Genomic DNA, 7,223 nt, shown 5'->3' with positions numbered 1-7,223 from the left:
TTACATTTTACGTATTAGCCTAGGGCACATGACACGGGCGGCTCTTCCAATTGACACAGCAACGTCGGTGTTACATTTCATGTTTTTGCCTAGGGCACATGACACGGGCGGCTCTTCCAATTGACACAGCAACGTCGGTGTTTACATTTTACGTATTAGCCTAGGGCACATGACACGGGCGGCTCTTCCAATTGACACAGCAACGTCGGTGTTACATTTCATGTTTTTGCCTGGATATGGCCGTCATGAATTCGGATATGGCCATCATGAATTCGGACACTTTCCAGCACATGTTCACTGTCTCTATCACTATCTATACCTTGATGGATATTGAGTGTTTCATGATGAATGTCATGTATGTAAAACTGTCACCTCACCTCATCCCACCTCACTCCACCCCACCTCACCTCACCTCACCTCACCTCACCGACACCGACACCGACACCGAACAGCTTATGCCGTTGTTCATGATTTCAATCACTGATGTTCCTGGTCCAGACTCGATTACTGACCGCTGTAGCGTAAAATAACATTCGCTTACTCATTTTCTGCAACAATAAGTTATAATATCGTATACTGAACGAGAAGTTGACTTGTGTCTCCTTGTGTAATATAAACGGACGATAACAACCCGCCCCCACGTCGTGCGTCGTGTCTTCTCAGAGACAACACAACACTGGTCAGATTTATATGTTTTATTTTTCTCGAGTATAAAATGTCATCAGTTTACAGAAACGTTCTCAAGGATTGACTTATATAATCGCTCAAATGTTAACATGTCGCAGAATGAGACTACAAAACCCTATCCTGTAAAATATAACCTTTACATGTAAATATATCATATATGCGTTTCTAAACGTCATTTACTTAAAAGGGGGCACGGGTGGCCCAGTCGTCTAAGGCGCCGCGATTCGCTGTGCAGAGTTGCGTCCCTTGGGCACGCCAGAAACCTATGATTGTGGGTTCGAATCACGGTTCGCCCCGATTATGTTTCTAGGTTGTTAGCACCATACCCTTGCTCGTGGGTTTCACCGAAGTGGTAAACGTCTGAGACCTGCATCACTTCGGGCTTTCCTCCCACATTAAGCTGACACGCCGCGATATAACTGGAATACAGTTAAAAGCGGCGTTAAACCCAACTCACTCACTCACTCATTTATTCAAAAAACAACATTGGTCCTGTGATGCAGCGGAGTTTCTGGACTGTTCTGTAGGACATTGGCCCAGTCAACGCTATTGTGGAACAACATTATAATATTCGGGAGAGGAGGGGGTTTCTTGAGCCAGCGTATATTTTCTTAAATACATTATATATTCTCTAAATTGAGGAGACAAACAACACAATACTTTTCAGTATATCCAGTTAACAATTATTGTATGTCTGTAAAATCTACGGCAAAACTCGCAGGCTAAATTACTTTGTTGGTACATGCATGATTATCGATGTCCAAAAGTTGTTAGCCCAGTTAATGCAGGAGCAAGAAGAGTGAGTGAGTGTGTCGGGTTTTACGCCGCTTTGAAGAGTTTTCCAGTTATATCACGGCGTCTCAGCTTGCTGTGGGAGGAAAGCCGAAGTGATGTGATGCCGAAGTGATGCAGGTCTACAGATGCAGACGTTTACCACTTTGTTGAACCCAAGATTTCGGGTATGGTGCTGACAAACCTAGAAACATAATCAGGGAGTCTGGAAATCGAACTCAGGATCGCAGATTTCTGGCGCCGCCTTAGACGACTGTCCCCATTCATCAGAGACACAGAAGCCTGTCCTTAAAATCTAATTCGAATTGGGCAGAGAAAACCATATATACTACTCAAAAGAACTTAAGGACCATCCTATTCTTTCAGATTCATAAAGTTTATCTGTCATGCCATGGCAGATTAACTTTTGTAAAATTAAAGAATCGGATGACCCTTAACGTCTTTTGAGTAGCATAGCTAAATCTACCTGACTGTCGGGATACTGGGGTATGCTGAGTATGCCTTGAAACATCTACATCAGACAAGCAACAGGAGCGCATGATACAAGTCAGTGCTTTGAGAACGTATCTACCTAGGTCATTGGGCAGTAGTTTATGCTAGTGGAATGTCTCTACTGTGTGATTCCTAGCAGGTTGTACCTTGTCTCCAACAACTGGCTGGGTGCAGAGAACTCATCTATGATATCCATGTATGTTATATTCCCATTCTCGTGTGATAAATACTCTGGACCATTCGCTACCTTTGGTCCGTTTCAAAAGTGAAAGCGATATGTGCCCATCCCTCTGATTAGAAACCTTCCACAGGAATTCCCACACTCGTGGATGTTGTTCGATATTACGTCTATGTTTATGCTATAGTGCCGAATCGGTCCAGATTATTCATCTTGATAGAATGGAGATTTGACAGACTTGGTAATCGCGGATTAGACAGACTCAATGTTGACGAATCAAGGGATATTTTCATAATCTGATTATGGAGTTCTAACGGAGTTTAACATGGACGTGACTGAGCTTTCTTTTCGTAGTTCATCTCTGCTGATTGCCCTAAACGTGTGAAATACAGACTGTTCTGTTTCCTGGTCAGTGCACGTCATGACACACAATCATACCAATGGTATAGAGTGAGTGAGTTGGTTGAGTTTGATGCTGCTTTGAACAGTATTTCAGTGATAAGACCGTGAAACAATCGGATACAATGTCCTTCTGTATTGTTATAATTGATATAACACAGGTCATAGAAACGGACCACGTGGGAACAAATAAAATCAAGAATCAGTTATGTTCAAAGACAAGTTTGCACGTTTCAATGAATCCTTTGGCAGAGGTCAAGGATCGAAATAGCAATTATCACGTGATTAATTTAGTCGGCAAATTCCGGTAGCCTTTTGTATGAAACTGTATATTTACTTTGCAACATATAAGGAAGAGTATTTATTGATGCCAACTTTTTTTATGGATGAAGGAGTAAGCATGTACTCCGAAACGCTGTGTTCCTCATAATAAAGAAGTTGACATCCATAAATTTTCTTCCTCATGTGCAGTTCTGGTGTCCCCCGCCGTGATATTGCTGGAATATTGCTAAAAGCGGCGTAAAACTCACTCACTCACTCACTCACTCACTCTTCCTCATGTGTATCATTTCTAAATGCCTTTCAAAGACCTTTTTGCAACATATGTCCATTTGTGGTTAACCTTCAGATAAATTTGAGCTATTTTAAAAACATACTGCAATTACTGGAGACAAGTTACCTTCTGTTTCACAACTACATGTTTCCATAACAACCATGGTATAAAACACACCAGACATGGTGTTTGTCGGTGCGATTGCACCATCGTGGAAATACTGTCAGGGGCGATAACTCTCACACATTCAGCTCTCGTTGCTATATGTTTACAATATGTACATGGTATGCTAACATATATTAACATATCTATATACAGTGATGGACTACAAGAACCATTCAACAAAACAAAATAATCAAAACTGAATAAACAAAGAGAAATACGGGCGTGGATCCTTGGGTTTAAAAATTCACATCTGATTTCCAATTACTACATTCTCATGCTAACCATGCATACAAGCCGTAAATCGTCACCGACGAGTGAAATAGCCTGTTTGCCAGGTGGAATTTGTCTTACCATATCTTGTTGCCCTCCCTCAATTTTATGAAACAATTTTTCACATCCACCCCTGTACATGTATATTAGTTTTTCATGACACACCCCTCTCGTTATATTAAATGACCAGTCCCAAAATCCCTAATCTCACCGTCCGCCCCTATTATAAATTACAAGTCCCTCAGTTCAAGATTTGGGGTGCTGATTTTCGTGTATCTACAAGAACATCTCGACAGATCAACATGAACATATCAAATTATAGTTAGCATACATACCCCCAATAGAATTAAAATAAATGATTCTATTGCAGAACAAAAAAAGAATAAAAATATTGCCTCCAGTGAGCTAATAAAACGGTTCGACATGCAATCACAGTTATTCACACACCACGAAAAAGCGTATTTATCCTTATTAACTTTCCCCAGTAAACACGCCCAGACGTTGACGGCAGTGAAGGAATGTCTAGCTACGTATACTACACTACGCTAAATGTACACTGTACAATCTGCTCGTATGATCACTGAATATATTAAATATATCAATAACTATATACACATACCGGTATCGACGCTCATTGGACAAACTATGTACAATATTATGGCACCTTGACATGGACTAGAAAACACAGGGCACACAAGCATACATGTATCCGCATATGATCACACGTCTAGCATGTATTGCACACTTGCACAAACATGTTGCATTATGGCATTTATGACAATATTATACAATAATACTATACAAGTAAACAAAGTATTATGGTAATTGGGTAATATGGAAACAAAGGCTAGGAACATTTAAAAACTTTATGTACATTCAATTATTCATTATTCTGTGATAAACGTACTCAAAATGTGATATCTAAAAAGGATTGTCAAATGCATAAATAAAGTAATTTGCTTGAGAAAACTAAAATTGAATTAATTTTCTTCAAGGACATATTTATTGGCATAAATCGGTAATAGTAATACAACCTCTATGTGATGAGGTCATAATAGGCTGACACTTGTCAACTTTTAATGTACTTGTAATAAACATGTTTGCTTGACTGAGAAATAAAATAAGAGTAAATTTATTTACAAAACGTTTAACACTATGTAAGAAATGACAGATTGAATTCTGTTTCGTTACCCAACTCACTCTCTACACTACCCAAAATGGATGTGTAATTGTGACATATGACAACCCGTTACCTTAATTTTGAAAATAAATTCAGACTCAAGTGTTTAAGTTCATCGATACCCAATTGAAAAAATAATGCATAAACATTAAAATTGTATATCGAACTTGCACTGAAACTGAAAATCAATACACTTGTGAAAAAATACTATAAATGAAATACATGTTTTTGTGGCCTTAAGAACAGGCCATATGGAGACGATGATAAAATAGATGTGCCGATAAAAAGTAAGCTAGTCCTCTCTGAGAATTTACAGTTGTACTGGCTGATGAGAAGCTAGAATACCCTGAGTCACATGTTACTGACAACGCTTTAATGGAAATGGCTCTATTCACTGCACTAACCTGAGTCGAATCATATATGGACAGTATTTACAATATGTATCCTTGAAAATGTAGAAATATGATGACAGATGATTGACAAACACGTTCGATATGTTACGAATTTCACACCCAATTGCAATTTTTATTCAAGTGGCGAACGTTATGTACTGAAGGCACGGTCTACAACAGCAGAGTCCAGGTAATTGCTGACAATGGTTGAGGCGAAAATCAACACTCTAAATGAGCTTCGATTTGTAGGACAACATCAGGTCGACCCGGAGTTCCCATCATACCAAGCAAACCACTGTACCATCCCATATTTCTCCTTAGACATGGTATTAACTATGCTTAAATGGCCCGAAATAACTACATCCCTCTTAATCGCCCAACTTTAAGCTGGGGCACATTGGCTACCATGCACGATGTTTCAAGTCATTTAAATCCCAATCTGCTAGCTCTTAGTATTTTATGCATATCAATCAAGCAGTTGATACCGTACACATTAAACACCTAGTGTCTCACACATGGCACTGATTACTATATAGACTATATTGGACATTGGCACAAAACGTGGAGAATAGTCCCTTTACTTTCAGGTATGAACATTATTAGTGGATACACTTCATGGTTAGTGGATACACTTCATGGTAACGATATTTATATGCACATACTAATCCCCAGCCCCAATCTTCAATGAACACCTGCTAACACACCGACACATGACACAATGTGTTGACACACATAACAATGAATACAGATACATGTATAATGGCACTTGAGTAGGTATATAGATATGTGCTTGATACATAAACATCCATACGGAGCAGATGAACACAACTATCAACGTGAAAAGACCCGTGAAGATCCGGGGTAGAATAGGTCTTCAGCAACCCATGCTCGCCGTAAAAAGCTACTGTGCTTGTCGTAAGGGGCGACTAACGGGATCGAGTGGTCAGGCTCGCTGACTTGGTTGATGCATGTCATCGAATCCCAATTGCGTGGATCGATGCTCATGATTTCAATCACTGGATTGTCTGGTCCAGACTCGATTATTTACAGACCGCCGTCATATAGCTATTGCTGAGTGCGGCGTAAATCAACAAACATACAAAACAAAATCACCGTGAAAACAACGTGAAATACAAGAATTTACATTCGCCACCACTTCAGCAGCTGGCATAATATGAGCAGTTGGTTAGAAGACAGTATGTTTCTTGAGCACATGTGCACGATAATTATGTACAAATAAGTGCCCAGATATGTTCGAAAACCATATGACTTTGTGTGGTTTGGAGAATTGTTTACGGAATATGAACACACCACTAATATACATATTTCCATACTTATGCATTTGTAGAATCTGCTGTAAGCAAACGTGTCATTCCTTTGGCAGGATGTCTGTCATTAGCTCAAGGCACATTTCCCACTCTGTTATGAATGTCATCATAGTAGAAGGTTGTATATTCGCCAGGAGCATGTCCCAAACACAGCCGTCGGGCACCAAGGCAAACCAAGTCACAATAAACCCCGTAAGGTGGTATAACATGTCACTAATCAGCACTGGGGTCCTCAATAGAGTATCCAGCAGTAGTTCAGCACATTGGCATATGTGTTTGGCACTTAAAATCCTTTCTGATTTTGTTTCTGCAAAACATGCAGTCGTCGCTATCAAACATTTAACTGTCTCTTAACAACATTCTTTGATTTGATGCAATTTAGGCATTTTTGGTTTACAAAAACAAATGGAATTGATGGAAATAAAAAGTAAATTGGAAAAAAAGTGGTCACTACATTTAGGGTTCAAAGAGATAACAATCATGACCGGTGTACTTCATAGACTACAAGAAGGAAGATTCTTGGTGAAAGAAGCTTTGGCACTCGTATCATACAACAGTGGTATATATATACATATACATTAATGAGGCGCCGGGCGTGCTGGTTGTTGTAGGGTGGTGGAACTAGCAATCACGCCAAGAGCATACTAGCCATTGGTCAATGCCGGACTCAAATCGACTTCTCAAATCATGTGGGACACGCCGCCAACTACTGTGGAAAATAAATGGTTGAAATCAATGATAATTATATGACAATGAATCAGTTATTTGAATTAATTTTACAGATTAC

At 39.5% G+C, this 7,223-nt stretch overlaps 1 protein-coding gene across 1 annotated transcript in view; it reads right to left on the bottom strand.

The window, feature by feature from the left end:
- Positions 1-680: 680 nt before the first annotated feature.
- LOC139468020 (uncharacterized) overlaps positions 681-7,223 on the bottom strand; it is a 145,778-nt gene continuing 139,235 nt past the window's right edge. Inside the window, exon 69 of the mRNA XM_071249681.1 lies at positions 681-7,145. The gene's annotated coding sequence lies outside the window, so the exon portion shown is untranslated. The remainder of the gene's footprint in view (positions 7,146-7,223) is intronic.

Source organism: Haliotis cracherodii, unplaced genomic scaffold (assembly GCF_022045235.1).
Source record: "Haliotis cracherodii isolate W230 unplaced genomic scaffold, xgHalCrac1.p SCAF_2, whole genome shotgun sequence".
NCBI lineage: Eukaryota > Metazoa > Mollusca > Gastropoda > Lepetellida > Haliotidae > Haliotis > Haliotis cracherodii.
Note: the sequence above shows the minus strand (reverse complement) of the source record. Positions and strands in the feature narration are given on the sequence as shown.